Genomic DNA, 18,103 nt, shown 5'->3' with positions numbered 1-18,103 from the left:
GCTGCGGAGAACGGAAAGCAAATATGATTCTAAAGGCCTAGGAAAAGAACCCTGACTTCTAAAACATTGACCACTGCTTATTGCTGCTGCTGATGTGCAATTCCTATATGAGATTCATTTTTTTCCTTTCAAAAACCACTGATTTTTTGTGGTGATATTTAACTTGCTTCTTTAACCCTCAGAGAACTGGTATATTTAGGAAACCAAGCATACAAAAACAAAAATATATGAAGAATGTATCTTAGTCCAAAGTCTCCAGAAGATTAAAGTGTAGGAATGATCCATAATTTGTTATATAAGGAACTCTATTCCATTTTTTTCTTAAAAGAAACATTTTCTTTGGTTTCTTTTAGTTTTCCAGTCAATCTTCATCTCATCCAATTTCTCTGTGATGAGCTTCTTGGTCTCTTCCATCCTGTCCTGCAGATACTCCATGACAGGTGGCCATGTCAACCTGTAGCTATGAGTAAGCAAATACTTCATAGTAAAGAACATTCCTTCCAAGGTCATGGCATAGAGGTCAGGTGTTGCAATCTTAAGCATGGCATACACTATCAAGGCATTTCCACCCTGGGATTTTTTCAGGTTGTTCACTATACTGTCAAGTAACCAAAGGAACTCTAGAAAAGGAATTTTTATTAAGGTTGCATAATAAAACATTTCAAACTAAATACCAGAAATTATTAGATGTGCAGGAATCAAAACTTTCCCATATTGTTTAAATGTTTTCTTGAATTGCTGATAAAGGCTAATAGATTTATGTTGTAAAGGATTACAATCTTTCGTTTTTTTTTTTTTTTTTTTTTTTAAAGAAGTTCCTTTGGCTGTGGCACTGGATGATAAAATCCTCTCAGATAAAACACATTGCTCACACCATTGGTGGTAAAGGACCCTCAGCCAGAGGGACCCTCATGCCCACGAGCATCCAGTGATTTCCTTTCCTTTGCTAGGTACTGGGCAGTACTGTAGCCACTGTTTTTGAGGGCCTTGAATCCTCAAGTAGTGATTCAACATTATTCAAAAGTAGTAGCCCCTTTATGTTCTGATGGTGTCCAAAGAGACCAGGTTTCTCTGGTTCCAAGCATACCTTGTGTGCCAGCTGAGTCACAGCCTGTGGTATGTTCCATTGCATTTTGAACAATGATGATGGATTTCAGTTTCTAGAGATTAGGCTTCAATCAAGGGTTTCTGGGCATGAAAATTATTCACATCTAGGAATTGACTGAAGGACTATGATTTTCTCTCAGCTGCATGACCTTGGCAGTTACTTAATTCTCATCACCTAGGACACAGGGACCATGAATCCCAAGGCACAATCTACACAATAGCACCTTGAATACCATGTCAGTGAAACTCAGCAGAGCAATCTGGAAAGGCAGGGCCAGAATGCCAAATATGCAGAGTTGAGGTGAACACTTGGCCCCAGGTCCTGAGACATACCCATAACCAATGTCTTCCAGCTGCCTGTGCCTGCAAGGTGCTGCTTCTCTGCATTATTTAAAAATATTTTTATTATATTACATTTCTTAATCATGGAAATAATACCTTGAAAAGTTTTTATTTATTGATTTATTTTATTAATTTTTTAAATCTTTACAGACTGCATCTCGATTCTTTGTAAACAAATGGAGTACAACTTTTCATTTCTATGGTTGTGCACAATATAGGTTCACACTCATGAAATCACCCATGTACATAGGGTAATACTGTCTGTTTCATTCTACTCTCTTTCTGTCCCCCATCTCTTCCAACCCCATTTTCCTGTACATCATCCAAAGTTCCTTCATTCTTCTCTTCCCCCACTACCACTCCCCCTCATTATATATCATCATCCACTTATCAGAGAAAATATTTGACCTTTGGTTTTTTGGGCTTGGCCTATTTCACTTAGCATGATATTTTCCAACTTCATCCATTTACTAGCAAATGCCATAATTTTATTCTTCTTTATGGCTGAGTAATATTCCATTGTGTATTTATACCACAGTTTCTTTATCCATTCATCAATTGAAGGGCATCTCAGTTGGTTCCACAATCTAGCTATTCTGACTTGAGCTGCTATGAACATTGATGTGGCTGCATCACTGTAGTATGCTGATTTTAAGACCTTTGGGTATAAACCAAGGATAGCTGGGTCAAATGGTAGGTTCATTCCATAGTTTTCTGAGGAATTTTCATACTGCTTTCCAGAGTGGCTGCACCAAATTGCATCTCTGCCAGCAATGTATGAGTGTGCCTTTTTCTCCACATCCACGTCAACACTTACTGCTTGTGTTCTTGATAATAGCCATTCTAACTGGAGTTAGATGAAATCTTAGGGTGGTTTTAATTTGCCTTTCTCTAATTACTATGGATGATGGGCACTTTTCCATATATTTGTTGATCACCTGTACATCTTCTGTGAAGTGTCTGCCCATTTCCTTAGCCCATTTATTGATTGGGTTCTTTGTATTTTGGGTGTAAAGTTTTTTAAGTTCTTTATAAACTTTGGAGATTAGTGCTGTGTCTGAGGTGTGTGTGGAAAAAATTTTCTCCCACCCTATAGGCTCTCTTTTTATCTTATTGATTGTTTTCTGTGCTGAGAAAAAACTTTTTAGTTTGAACCTATCCCATTTATGATTCTTGCTTTTATTTCTTGCACAATGGGGGTCTTGTTAAGGAAGTCTAGACCTAAGCCAACGTGATGGAGATTCAGGTCTACTTTTTCTATTTGGTGAAGAGTTTCAGGTCTAATTCCTAGATCCTTGATCCATTTTGAGTCGAGTTTTGTACAGGGTGAGAGATAGAGGTTTAGTTTCACTTTACTGCATATGGATTTCCAGTTTTCCCAGCACCATTTGTTGAGGAGGCTATCTTTTCTTCATTGTAAGTTTTTGGCACCTTTGTCTAGTATGAGGTTACTGTACTTATGAGGGTATGTCTCTGTGTCTTCTATCCTGTACCATTGATCTATCTGTCTATTTTGGTGCCAATACCATGCAGTTTTTGTTACTACTGCCCTATAGTAGAGTTTAAGATCTGGCATTGTGATACGTCCTGCATCACTCTTTCTTCCCAGGATTGCTTTATCTATTCTGGGTCTTTTGTTCTTCCAGATGAATTTCAAGATTGCTTTTTCTATTTCTATGAGAAATATCATAGGGACTTTAATTGGAATTGTGTTAAATCTGTATATCACCTTTGGAAGTATGGCCATTTTGATAATATTAATTCTGCCTGTCCAAGAACATGGGAGATCTTTCCATCTTCTAAGGTCTTCTTCAATTTCTTTCTTTAATGTTCTGTAGTTTTCATTGTAGAGCTCTTTCACCTCTTTGGTTAGATTATTTTTTGAGGCTATTGCAAATGGAGTTGTTTTCCTCATTTCCCTTTCAGATGTTTCATCACTTATAAATAAAATTGCTTTAGATTTATGCATGTTGGATTTTATATCCTGCTATTTTGCTGAATTCATTTATGAAGTCTAGAAGTTTTCTGGAGGAGTTTTTTGGATCCTCTAAATAGAGAATCATGTCATCAGCAACGGTGACAGGTTGAGTTCTTCTTTTCCTATTCGTATCCCTTTAATTTCTTTGGTCTGTCTAATTGCTCTGGCTAGTATTTCCAGGATGATGTTGAATAGAAGTGGTGAAAGAGGGCATCCCTGTCTTGTTCCAGTTTGTAAAGGGAATGCTTTCAGTTTTTCTCCATTAAGGATGATGTTGGCCATGGGCTTAGCATAAATAGCCTTTATGATGTTGAGGTATGTTCCTACTATCCCTATTTTTTCTAGTGTTTTGAGCATGAAGGGATGTTGTATTTTATCAACCACTTTCTCTGCATCTATTGAAATAATCATATGACTCTTAACTTTGATTCTTAACTTTAACTCTATTTATGTGATGAATTACATTTATTTATTTCAGGATGTTGAATCAGCTTTTCATCCCAGGATGAACACCACTTGATTGTGGTGCACTATCTTTTTAATATATCTTTGTATGTGATTTGCCAGAATTTTGTTAAGAATTTTTGTGTCTATATTCATCAGAGATATTGGTCTAAAATTTTCTTTCCTTGATGTGTCTTTGTCTGGTTTGGATATTAGGATGATACTAGTTTCACAGAATGAATTTGGAAGGGTTCCTTCCTTTTCTATTTCCTGGAATACTTTGAGGAGTATTGGAATGAGTTCTTCTTTGAAAGTCTTATAGAACTTGACTGAGAATTTGTCTGGTCCTGGGTTTTTCTTGTATGGTAGGCTTTTGATGGCTTCTTCTATTTCATTGCTTGAAATTGATCTGTTTAAATTGTGTATGACCTCCTGTTTGAGTTTGGGAGGATCATATGTCTCTAGAAATTTGTCGATGTCTTTGATATATTCTATTTTGTTGGAGTATATATTTTCAAAGTAACTTCTTATGTTAAGTATTTCAGTGGTGTCTGTTGTGATAGTTCTTTTTCATCATGAATTTTAGTAATTTGAGTTTTCTCTCCTCTTCTCTTTGTTAGTGTGGTTAACGGTTTGTCTATTTGTTTACTTTTTCAAAGAATCAACTTTTTGTTTTTTCAATTTTTTTAATTGTTTCTTTTGTTTCAATTTCACTGATTTCAGCTCTGATTTTAATTATTTCCTGTCTTATACTCCTTTTGGTGTTGTTCTGTTCTTCTTTTTCTTGGACTTTGAGATGTAATGTTAGGTCATATAGTTGCTGACTTTTCATTCTTTTCTTGAATGTGCTCTAAATTTCCTCTTAGTACTGCTTTCATAGTGTCCCAGAGATTTTGATAAGTTGTATCGTCATTCTCATTTGCCTCTTAAGAATTTTTTTTATCTCCTCCCTGATGTTTTCTGTTATCCATACTTCATTCAATAGCATATAATTTGGTCTCCAGGTGGTGGAGTAATTTCTGTTTTATTTTGTCATTGATTTCTAATTTCATTCCATTATGATCTGATAGAACACAAGGTAGTATCTCGATTTTTTTGCATTTCCTAAGGGCTGCTTTGTGGCATAACATATGGTCTATTTTAAAGAAGGATTCATGTGCTGCTGAGAAGAAAGCGTATTCACTCATTAAGTCTAAGTTATTGATTATGTTATTGAGTTCTATGGTTTCTTTGTTTAGTTTTTGTTGGGAAGATCTTTCCAGTGGTGGCAGCAGTGTGTTAAAGTCACCCAGAATTATTGTGTTGTGGTCTATTTGATTCCTGGAATTGAGAAGGATTAGTTTGATGTACCTGGATGCACCAGTGTTTGGGGCATAAATATTTACAATTGTTCTGTCTTCCTGATTTATGGTTCCCTTAAGCAGTATGAAATGTCCTTCTTTATCCCTTCTGAGTAACTTTGGCTTGAAGTCCACTTTATCTGAAATAAGGATGGAAACCCCTGCCTTTTTACTGAATCAGTGTGCATGGTAGGTTTTTTCCCCATCCTTTCACCTTTAGTCTGTGGATGTCTTTTTCTATGAGATGAGTCTCTTGCAGGCTGTATATTGTTGGGTCTTTCTTTTTAATCCATTCTGCCAGTCTATGTTTTTTGATTGATGAGTTTAGACCATTAATGTTCAGGGTTATTATTCAGATATGATTTGTATTCCCAATCATTTGGGCTTATTTTTGGTTTTTAACTTGGCTTGGTTTCCCCTTTGAGTGGATTTTTCTTTAAGGTAGTTCCTCCCTTTGCTGACCTACATTGTTGTTTTTCATTTCCTCCTCATGGAATATTTTGTTGAGAATATTCTGTAGTGCGGGCTTTCTATTTGTAAATTCTTTTAACTTTTGTTTATCATGGAAGGATTTTATTTCATCTTCGAATCTGAAAGTTAGTTTTGCTGGGTATAGGATTCTTGGTTGGCAGCCATGTTCTTTCAGAGCTTGAAATACATGGTTTCAGGCCCTTCTAGCTTTTAGGATCTGGGCTGAGAAATCTACTGATATCTGTGTTGGTTTCCCCCTATATGTAATCTGATGCTTTTCTCTCGCAACCTTCACAATTCTATTTTTATTTTGTATGTTAGGCATTTTTATTATAATGTGCCTTGGTGTGGATCTGTTGTGATTTTATATATTTGGTGTTCTGTAAGCCTCTTGTATTTGCTTTTCCATTTCATTCTTCAGACTTGGGAAATTTTCTGATATTAATTCATTGAATAGGTTTCATTCCTTTGGTTTGTATCTCTGTGCCTTCCTCAGTCCTGATAATTCCTAAATTTGGTCTTTTCATGATGTCCCATAGTTCTTGGAGGTTTTGTTCATGATTTCACACCATCTTCTCTGTTTGGTCAACTTTATTTTCAAGATTAAATATTTTGTCCTCATTGTCTGAGGTTCTGTCTTCTGAGTTATCTAGTCTGTTGGTGGTTCTTTCTATTGAGTTTTTTATTTGGTTTATTGTTTCCTTCATTTCAAGAATTTTTGTTTGTTTGTTTGTTTGTTTTTGAGAATCTCTATCTTTTTGTTGAAATGATCTTTTGCTTCCTGCAATTGCTCTTTCAACTGCTTATTGGAGTGATTATTCATTGCCTGCATTTGCTCTCTTATCTCATCCTTGGCTTCATGAATCATTTTAATTATGTATATTCTGAACTCCTTTTCTGACATTTCTTCCACTATGCTGTCACTAGGTTCTATTAATATAGAATCTAGATTTGTTTGGATCATTTTCTTCCCTTGTTTTTTCATGTTGTTCATGTATCTTCCCCTCTAGCAGTGCAGATCTGGGGTATTGCAGTTCCCCCCCATAGGCTTATAGTGACCTTATAGGTTTCTAAAACCTTTTCTTTAAGGGGGAGATCAATATTAGAATCACCCAGTACAGATGATATGCAACCTTAGACCAAATAGCCCCTATGAAGTCATTAACAATGTTGTCATAATAAACAGAGAGAATGAATTCAATTATTATCTACAGTATAACAAATAGATTTGCAGTAAGATCTGCAGTTTCTAATGGAGAACAAAGAGGATGGGGAGGGGTGTAGGATATAGCTGTTAATGGGATAAAAGAGTATATAGAAGTTCTAGATCATAGAAAGAGTGAAAGTGTGATTAAAAGAAGTTGGTTGTTAGCATGAGAAAATGGAGAAAGAGACTCTGAGGAAACAGGCAAACAAAGGGAAAATAGAGCAAGAAAGTACAGAAATAAAAAAAACTTTTCAAAAAGGAGAAAAAGAAAAAAAAATCTATACTATAACAGTCATATACTATTCAAACCTCCCAGTCTTCAGTAGCCTGATGTATGAGAGGTACCTGACAATGAGCTTCCAGTTTCTAGCAGGCATCTCAGGATGGAACTTGCCCTATCTAATGATAGGAGCTGTCGTTTCCAGGATAATACAAGATGGCCACTCTGGCTTCCAAATGTGTTGGTAAATGGGGAACTGCAGCTCAGGTGGTGGGTGTGGTTGGCCGGGGGTCCTGGAGGTAGGGTGCATTTGGTTGGGCAGGGGTCCTGGAGGCATGGTGTGGTTGGTCTGGTTGATGGGGTCCTGGAGACAGGGATTGGTCAGTCTGGCTGGGGGTCCTACAGGTCCTGGCTGTTGTCTCAAAATGGCAGCAGCCATGTGTAACTAAACCTGCATGTACTATGACAGTGGACTTCCAGACAACAGCAGGCAGCTGGCGATCCACTGGTGATCTGAGTCAGTCTTTTGGCTATTGGCAGATGATTGGCAGGTGGACCTTGGGCGCTGGGTGATGGGTAGGTGAAAGGCAGACGATGGGCAGGCAAGAGGCAAGCAAATGGTGGATGATAGGCACCAGTCAGTGAGCAGTCTGCACTCAAAAAGTAGTTGATATGCTGGCAGACTGCAGGTGAACACAGTAGACAAATGGGGTAAACAGTAGGGGATTGATAAGCAGCAAAGACTGCCTCACCAAGAAACAGATATCCTTTGCTTGAAACCCATGTTATGGAGCGACAGGGAATGCAGCCTCCCTCTAGTCCACCATCTTGGATCCCTCTGCATTATTTTTTTTTTGTGTGTATGTGTGTGTGTGTTTGTCTTTTTTTTGTGTGTGTGTGTTTGTCTTTTTTTTTTACTGTAAACAAATGGGATACATGTTGTTTCTCTATTTGTACATGGAGTCAAGGCATACCATTTGTGTAATCAGAAATTTACATAGGGCAATGTTGTTTGATTCATTCTGTTATTTTTTCCCTTCCCCCCACCCCTCCCACCCCTCTTTTCCCTCTATACAGTCCTTCCTTCCTCCCTTTGCATTATTTTTAATTGGTTCTTTGTAGTTACACATATAAGTGGAATTCATTGTAATGCATTCACGCCTGATGTTATGGTTCAGTTATGAGGTGTCCTCCCAATTTTTCTGAGATGAAGTGACTGGATTATGAGAGCTATAACCCAATTTGTCCATCTGAGTTCAAATGTGCTGTCTGGGTAGTAACTGTAGGCAGGTGGGGTTTCATTGTAGGAGGTGAGTCACTGGGGACCTGCCCTGGAGAGTGCATCTGCCCTGGGGCCTCTTCCTCCCCCTCTGCTTCCTGGCTGCCATGCAGGGAGCAGCTTCTCTCTGCTGTGCCCTTCCCCCATTACAAGCTGATTCACTTTGCCTAGAGCAATGGAATTGGCTGTCTGTGGATCAAGACCTCTGAAACTGTAAGCGCCAAATAAATTTCCCCTTCTCTAAGTTGTTCTTGTTGGGTATTTTGATCACAGTGATGCAAAAGATGACTAAAGCACATGTATATATATATATATCATAATTTGGTCATTTTCATTCTGCAGTTACTCCCCTTACCCACTCTTTCTCCCTTCCCTCAAACCCCTTGCTCTACACCACTGTTCTTTTTATTTCATAATATCCACTCCCCTGGCATTCCTTCACCCCACTTATTTCTCTCTAACTGAGAAAATAAAACAATCTGTTGTTGATTTTCTGGGTTTTGTTGATTTCACTTAGCATGATGTTCTCAAGTTCAATCAATTTACCATCAAATGACATAATTTTATTTTTCTTTATGAATAAAACTCTATTGTTTATACATATATCATTTTCTTAATCTCTTAATCTATTGAAGGGCAACTGGACTGGTTCCTTAACTTGGCTATTGTGAATTGCACTGCTATAAGTGTAGGAATGCATGTGTCACTGTAGCATATTGATTTTAGTTCTTTTGGATAAATACAAAGGAGTGGGATAGGAGGGTCATATGGTGATTTAATTCTTATTCCCCTCCCCTTTTTTTTGGTATGAGGAATTGAACCCAGGGACATAACCATTGAGCCACAACCCCAGTCCTTTGTATTTTTGAGACAGGGTCTTGCTAAGTTGCTGAGGCTGACTTTGAACTTGTGATCCACCTGCCTCAACCTCCCAAGCTGAATTACAGGCATTCACCATTGTACCTGGATCATTCTTAGCCTTTTGAGGAACTCCATACTTCTTTCCAAAGTATACAAATTTTCAGTCCCACCAACAATGTATAAGTGTACTTTTTACCAAAATCCTCACCAACAATTATCATTATTTGTATTTTTGATGATTGCCATTCTAACTGAGGTGAGATAAAATTTAATTCAATGTAGTTTTGATTTTCATTTCCCTGATTGCTAAGAATATTAAACTTTTTTTCTCTATGCTTGTTACCCATTTATATTTATTCTTCTGAGAAAAGTCACTTGAAAGTCAGGCATTATGGTGCATGCCTGTAATCCCAGAGGCTCAGGAGGCTGAAGCAGGAGGATTATAAGTTCAAAGCCAGACTCAGCAATTTAGTAAGGCACTAAGCAACTTAATGAGACCCTTTCTTTAAATAAAATATTTAAAAATGGGGATGTAGCTTAGTAGTTAATTGCTCCTGGGTTTAATCCCTGGTATAAAAAAGATCTTTTATCCATTTATTGATTGGGTTTTGAGATCTTTTATCCATTTATTAATTGGCCTTCCTTCCTTCCTTCCTTCCTTCCTTTTGTGCTTAGTTATTTGAGTTCTTTATATATTCTGGATATTAATTTGCAGTTGAAAGGGTAAGTGGCAAAGATTTTATTTCATTCTGTAGGTTCTCTCTTCACACTCTTAATTTTTTCCTTTACTTTGCAGAAGCTTTTTAAATTTATGCTGTCCTCCTTATTGATACTAGGTTTTCTTTCTTGAGCATTAGGAATCTTATTCAGGAAGTTGGTGTCTGTATCAATATGTTGGGGTGTTGACCCTATGTTTTTTTCTAGCAGTTATAGTGTTTCTGGTATAATTCCTAGGTCTTTGACCCACTTTGAGTTGATTTTTGTGCAGGATGAAAGATAGGAATCTAATTTCATTCTTCTACCTATGGATATCCAGTTTTCCCCACACCATATGTTAAAAAGTCTATCTTTTTTCCTATACATGTTTTTGTATCTTTTTCAAGGATGACTATATCTATGTGGATTTGCCTCTGTGTCTTCTGTTATCTTCCATTGATCTTCATTCCTGTTTTATGCCAATAACATGCTGTTTTTGTTAGTATAGCTCTCTGTAGTATAATTTGAGATCAGGTATTGAGAAGTCTCCAACATCACTCTTCTTGCTCAACAGTGCTTTGGCTATTCTGTGTCTTTTATCCTTCCATATGAATGTTTTTTTCCTAGTTTTTTTTTTTTTTTTTTTTTTTTTTTTTTTTTTTAAGAATGTCACTGGTATTTTGATGGGAATTGCGTTGAATCTGTAGATTTCTTTTGGCAATATGGCCATTTTGACAATATTAATTCTACCTATCCACAAACATGGGAAGTTTTTCCATTTTCTTGTGTCTAATTTCTTTTTCAATGTTCTATAATTATCACTGTAGAGGTCTTTTGCTTCCTTGGATAGATTCATTCTTGGGGTTTTTTTAAGGCAGTTATGAATGGAATTTCTTTCCTGATTTCTTCTTTTTATAGTAGTTTTTTTTTGTATACAAATGGGATACATGTTGTTTCTCTATTTGTACATGGAGTCAAGGCATACCATTTGTGTAATCATAAATTTACATAGGGCAATGATGTTTGATTCATTATTTTTTCCCTTCCCCCCCCATCCCTCCCACCCCTCTTTTCCCTCTATACAGTCCTTCTTTCCTCCATTCTTACCACCCTCCTTATCCCTAACCCTAAACCTAACCCTAACCCTAACGCTAACCCCTCCCACCCCCCATTATATGTCCTCATCTGCTTATCAGCAAGATCATTCATCCTTTAGTTTTTTGAAATTGGCTTATCTCACTTAGCATGATATTCTCCAATTTCATCCATTTGCCTGCAAATGCCATAATTTTATCATTCTTCATTGTGGAGTAATATTCCATTATATATATATGCCAGTTCCTTTATCCATTCATCAACTGAAGGGCATCTAGGTTTGTTCCACAATCTGGCTATGGTGAATTGAGCAGCAATGAACATTGATGTGACTGTATCTCTGTATGCTGATTTTAAGTCCTTTGGGTATAGGCCAAGGAGTGGGATAGCTGGGTCAAATGGTGGTTACATTCCAAGCTTCCTGAGGAATCTCCATACTGCTTTCCTGAGTGGCTGCACTAATTTGCAACCCCACCAGCAATGTATGAGTGTACCTTTTCCCCCACATTCTCTCCAACACCTATTGTTGCTTGTGTTCTTGATACTCGCCATTCTAATTGGGGTGAGATGAAATCTTAGGGTAGTTTTGATTTGCATTTCTCTTATTACTAGAGATGTTGAACATTTTTTCATATATCTGTTGATTGCTTGTATATCTTCTTCTGTGAAGTGCCTGTTCATTTCCTTAGCCCATTTGTTGATTGGGTTATTTGTATTCTTGGTGTAGAGTTTTTTGAGTTCTTTATAGATTCTGGAAATTAGTGCTCTATCTGAAGTATGAGTGGCAAAGATTTTCTCCCACTCTGTAGGCTCTCTCTTCACATTACTGAGAGTTTCCTTTTGCTGAGAGAAAGCTTTTTAGTTTGAATCTATCCCAGTTATTGATTCTTGCTTTTATTTCTTGTGTTATGGGAGTCCTGTTAAGGAAGTCTGATCCTAAGCCAACAAGTTGAAGGTGTGGACCTACTTTTTCTTCTATAAGATGCAGGGTCTCTGGTCTGATTCTGAGGTCCTTGATCCATTTTGAGTTGAGTTTTGTGCAGGGTGAGAGATAGGGGTTTAATTTCATTCTGTTGCATATAGTTTTCCAGTTTTCCCAGCACCATTTGTTGAAGAGGCTATCTTTTCTCCATTGCATATTTTTGGCTCCTTTGTCTAGTATGAGAAAATTGTATTTATTTGGGTTTGTGTCCATGTCCTCTATTCTGTACCATTGATCTACCTGTCTATTTTGGTACCAATACCATGCCGTTTTTGTTACTATTGCTTTGTAGTAGAGTTGAAGATCTGGTATTGCGATACCCCCTGCTTCGCTCTTTCTACTGAGGATTGCTTTAGCTATTCTGGGTTTTTTATTCTTCCAGATGAATTTCATAATTGCTTGCTCTATTTCTGTAAGGTACATCATTGGGATTTTAATTGGAATTGCATTGAATCTGTATAGCACTTTAGGTAGTATGGCCATTTTGACAATATTAATTCTGCCTATCCAAGAACATGGGAGATCTTTCCATCTTCTAAGGTTTTCTTGAATTTCTTTCTTTAGTGTTCTGTAGTTCTCATTGTACAGGTCTTTCACCTCTTTTGTGAGATTGATTCCCAAGTATTTTATTTTTTTCGATGCTATTGTGAATGGGGTAGTTTTCCTAATTTCTCTTTCTGAGGATTCATCACTTATGTATAAAAATGCATTGGATTTATGAGCATTGATCTTGTAACCTGCTACTTTACTGAATTCACTTATGAGTTCTAAAAGCTTTCTGGTGGAATTTTCAGGTTCCTCTAAATATATAATCATGTCATCAGTGAACAGGGATAGTTTGAGTTCTTCTTTTCCAATTTGTATCCCTTTAATTTCTTTGGTTTGTCTAATTGCTCTGGCTAGAGTCTCAAGGACGATGTTGAATAGAAGTGGTGAAAGAGGCCATCCCTGCCTTGTTCCAGTTTTTAGGGGGAATGCTTTCAGTTTTTCACCATTTAGAATGATATTGGCCATGGGCTTAGTGTAGATGGCCTTTACAATGTTAAGGAATGTTCCCACTACCCCAATTTTTTCTAGTGTTTTGAGCATGAAGGGATGCTGTATTTTATCGAATGCTTTTTCTGCATCTATTGAAATAATCATGTGATTCTTAACTTTAAGTCTGTTGATATGGTGAATGACATTTATTGATTTCCGGATGTTGAACTAACCTTGCATCCCTGGGATGAAACCCACTTGATCGTGGTGCACTATCTTTTTAATATATTTTTGTATGCGATTTGCTAAAATTTTGTTGAGAATTTTTGCATCGATGTTCATTAAGGATATTGGTCTGAAATTTTCTTTCCTCGATGTGTCTCTGTCTGGTTTAGGTATCAGGGTGATATTGGCTTCATAGAACGAGTTTGGGAGGGTTCCCTCCTCTTCTATTTCATGGAATAGTTTGAGGAGTATTGGAATGAGCTCTTCTTTAAAGGTTTTGTAGGACTTGGCTGAGAACCCATCTGGCCCTGGACTTTTCTTTGTTGGTAGGCTTTTGATGACCTCTTCTATTTCATTGCTTGAAATTGGTTTATTTAAGTTGTGTATGTCCTCCTCATTCAGTTTAGGTAATTCATATGTCTCTAGAAACTTGTTGATGTCTTCGAGGTTTTCTGTTTTGTTGGAGTATAGATTTTCAAAATAGTTTCTAATTATGTTTTGTATTTCACTCGTGTCTGTTGTGATATTTCCTTGTTCATTCCGAATTTTAGTAATTTGAGTTTTCTCCCTCTTTCTCTTTGTTAGTGTGGCTAAGGGTTTATCAATTTTGTTTATTTTTTCAAAGAACCAACTATTTATTTTGTTAATTTTTCCAATTGTTTCTTTTGTTTCACTTTCATTGATTTTGGCTCTGATTTTAACTATTTCCTGTCTTCTACTACTTTTGGTATTGGTCTGCTCTTCTTTTTCTAGGGCTTTGAGTTGTAGTGTTAAGTCGTTCATTTGTTGATTTCTACTTCTTTTGTTGAATGCACCCCATGAAATAAATCTTCCTCTAATTACTGCTTTCATAGTATCCCAGATATTTTGAAATGATGTGTCTTTGTTCTCATTTACTTCTAAGAATTTTTTTATTTCCCTCCTGATGTCTTCTGTTATCCAATCATCATATAATAGTGTATTATTTAATCTCCAGGTATTGGAGAAGTTTCTGTTTTTTATTCTGTCATTTATTTCTAATTTCAATCCATTATGATCTGATAGAGTACAAGGTAGTATCTCTATCTTCTTGTATTTGCTAACAGTAGCTTTGTGGCATAAAATATGGTCTATTTTAGAGAAGGATCCATGTGCTGCTGAGAAGAAAGTGTATTTGTTCTTTGTTGGATGGTATATTCTATATATGTCAGTTAAGTCTAAATTGTTGATTGTGTTATTGAGATCTATGGTTTCTTTTTTTTTTTTTTTTGCGGTGCTGGGGATCGAACCCAGGACTTTGTGTTTGCGAGGCAAGCACTCTACCGGCTGAGCTATCTCCCCAGCCCGAGATCTATGGTTTCTTTATTCAATTTTTGTTTGGAAGATCTATCCAGTGGTGAGTGAGGTGTGTTAAAATCGCCTAGTATTATTGTGTTGCGGTCTATTTGATTTCTGGAATTGAGAAGGATTTGTTTGATGTACGTGGATGAGCCAATGTTCGGGGCATAGATATTTATGATTGTTATGTCTTGCTGACTTCTTTATCCCTTCTGACTAGTTTTGGCTTGAAGTCCACATTATCTGAAATGAGGATGGATACTCCAGATTTTTTGCTGTGTCTGTGTACATGGTATGTTTTTTTCCATCTTTTCACCTTTAGTCTATGGGTGTCTCTTTCTATGAGATGAGTCTCTTGCAGGCAGCATATTGTTGGATTTTTCTTCTTAATCCAATCTGCCAGTCTATGTCTTTTGATTGATGAGTTCAGGACATTAACATTCTGGGTTATTATTGTGATATGATTTGTATTCCCAGTCATTTGACTCATTTTTGTTTTTTGACATGATTTGTTTTCTCCTTTATTTGGCTATTTCTTTAGGCTAGTTCCTCCCGTTGCTGATTTGCATCGTTGTTTTTCATCTCTTCCTCATGGAATATTTTGCTGAGAATGTTCTGTAATGCCGGCTTTCTTTTTGTAAATTCCTTTAGCTTTTGTTTATCATGGAAGGATCTTATTTCGTCATCAAATCTGAAAGTAAGTTTTGCTGGGTATAAGATTCTTGGTTGGCATCCGTTTTCTTTCAGGGCTTGGTAAATGTTGTTCCAGGCCCTTGTAGCTTTTAGGGTCTGGATTGAAAAATCTGCTGATGTCCGTATTGGTTTCCCCCTGAATGTAATTTGATTCTTTTCTCTCGCAGCCTTTAAAATTCTGTCTTTATTTTGTATGTTAGGTATTTTCATAATAATGTGCCTTTGTGTGAGTGTGTTGTAATTTTGTATATTTGGAGTCCTATAAGTCTCTTGTACTTGGTTTTCCATTTCGTTCTTCAGATTTGGGAAATTTTCTGATATTATTTCACTGAATAGATTGTTCATTCCTTTGGTTTGTTTCTCTAAGCCTTCCTCAATCCCAAGAATTCTTAAATTTGGCCTTTTCATGATATCCCATAATTCTTGTAGATTCTGTTCATGATTTCTTACCATCTTCTCTGTTTGGCCAACTTTGAGTTCAAGATTAAATATTTTGTCTTCAATGTCTGAGGTTCTGTCTTCCAGGTGTTCTATCCTATTGGTTATGCTTTCTATGGAGTTTTTAACTTGGTTTATTGTTTCCTTCATTTCAAGGATTTCAGTTTATTTTTTCTTCAGTATCTCTAACTCTTTATTGAAATGATCTCTTGCTTCCCGTATTTGGTCTTTTAACTGTTGATTGGTGCGATCATTTAATGCCTGCATTTGCTCTTTCATCTCCTCCTTCAATGCCTGCATTTGCTCTTTCATCTCCTCATTTGCTTCCCTGATTGTTTTAATTATGTACATTCTGAACTCCCTTTCTGACATTTCTTCTGCTGTGCTGTCACTGGGTTTTATTGATATAGTATCTAGGTTTGTTTGGGACATTTTCTTCTCTTGTTTTCTCATATTGTTCAGATGTCAGTTTGACCCTGAGATATTGCAGATTTCCTCTATTGGCTTATAGTGTCCCTGTAGATTTCCAGTGTATCACCTCCCAGCCTTCAGTAGCCTGAAGTCTTGGAGGAACTTGATAATGCAGTGCTTCCGAAGAAAGCTGCCCCTAGCCCCCTACTGGTTCCAGGGCTTGGAGCTGTCTCTGTGCGGAAAGGTTCTCACTGGGGGGCCTGCACCGCACAGCTGGCCTTGTGGGAGGAGCCCACCACCAGAGCGTGCAAGGCTACCTGGGGAAGACTCTAGCTCTGCTCTGATAAGCTGCCCGTACCCGTGCCTGCCGCTCAGGTCGAGCTTCACGCAGTGGGGGAGACTCACCCCGTGGCTCTATTTTAGTCCAAGTCTCTCAATGACTCCCCTTCTTGAGTCCTAGGTTCTGGAGCGAGTGGAGATGCAGTCACCCTCTAGTCCGCCATCTTGGATCGCCCCGTGGAAGGAGCCTGCATTCGGCGGGGGCAGGGCCACCTGGAGAAGTCTCTGGCTGCCCTGCCCTGATCCCAGAAGCTGCTTGCGGATCAAAGCTCTCTGTTGGCTCGGGGACTTGTGGCTGGATCTGTGTAGAAAGGCTCTCACTGGGCGGTCTGTTCTGAGAAGCTAGCCTTGAAAGGTGCCTCCCGCCGCAGGGGGCCGGGCTGCTTGGGGATGTCCCTGGCTACCCTGTCCTGGTCCCTGAAGCCACATGCGGGCCGGAGCACGCCACACTGGCTCTGGGACTTGGAGCTGGTTCTGATCAGAAAGGCTCTCACTGGGGGGCCTTTTCCGAGAAGCTGGAGAAGCTTGCCGTGTGGGAGGGACCCACCGCCGGAGTGCACGGGGCTGCCTGGGGAAGACTGTAGCTGCCCTGCCCTGCTCCGATAAGCCACCTCTATCCGGGCCTGCTGCCCAGGCCAAGCTTTACCCAGTGGGCGAGACTCACCCATGGCTCTATTTCAGTCCGAGTCTCTCAGTGCCTCCCCTTCTTGACTCCTGGGTTCTGGAGCGACTGGAGATGCAGTCACCCTCTAGTCTGCCATCTTGGATCACCCATCCCTGATTTCTTTCTCTACATATTCATTTTGGAGTATAGGAAAGCTATTGACTTTTACATAATGATCTTGTTTCCTACTACTTTGCTGAATTTAGTTATCAACTCTAGAAGTCTTCTGGTGGAGGCTTTTTTTTTTTTTTTTTTAACCAGGGATTGAACTCAGGGGCACACAACCACTGAACCATATCCCTAGCCCTATTTTTTATTTTATTTAGAGGACAGAGTCTCACTAAGTTGCTTATGGCCTTGTTTTTGCTGAGGCTGGCTTTGAACTCATGATTCTCCTGCCTCAGATGCCCAAGCCACTGGGATTACAGGTGTGCACCATTACACCCTGTGGAGATTTTTAAATTATTTTTTATCTTCAATTTTATAATATTTAAGTATTACATTAAATATTACTAGTAGGACCCAGTCAACCAATTTGGCAATTTATAACTATGGATATAGTTTATTAAACACTACTTACAAGCCCAGCACTGTGCTAGAAACTTTGAGTATTATTACATTTAATATTTACTGCAACCCTGTCTACTGACATACCTATCCTTTAGACATAATCCACTTCTTACTCAGTAAGAAAATTCTACCATTTCTTATTGGATGTGCAATGTTCCAAGCCTCAGGATATGAATTCTGGTTGTTCTAAGATAATATGACAACTTTACTTCCCAATTTCCTAGCTCTTTACTATAAGAGTTGTCACTTGCTATTGGCCTAGCTACCAAAATCTAACAGAAAGTTCAGTACAGACACTTCTAGAAATCATTCCCAATAAAAGAAAAGATGAGATTGCTTTGAATTTAAGTGTGACCTATAGCAATCATTTTACAAGCATGAGGCAATAAGGATGAGGAAAAAGTCAAAAGAAGCAGAGAGGTGTCATTGAGGTACTGGGCCAACAC

At 37.9% G+C, this 18,103-nt stretch overlaps 1 pseudogene; it reads right to left on the bottom strand.

The window, feature by feature from the left end:
- Positions 1–305: 305 nt before the first annotated feature.
- Positions 306–1,132, bottom strand: LOC124958271 (protein FAM210A-like; annotated as a pseudogene).
- Between the last annotated feature and the right edge of the window lie 16,971 nt (positions 1,133–18,103).

The sequence above is a fragment of the Sciurus carolinensis genome, chromosome 11 (genome assembly GCF_902686445.1).
Source record: "Sciurus carolinensis chromosome 11, mSciCar1.2, whole genome shotgun sequence".
Taxonomy (NCBI): Eukaryota; Metazoa; Chordata; class Mammalia; order Rodentia; family Sciuridae; genus Sciurus; species Sciurus carolinensis.
Note: the sequence above shows the minus strand (reverse complement) of the source record. Positions and strands in the feature narration are given on the sequence as shown.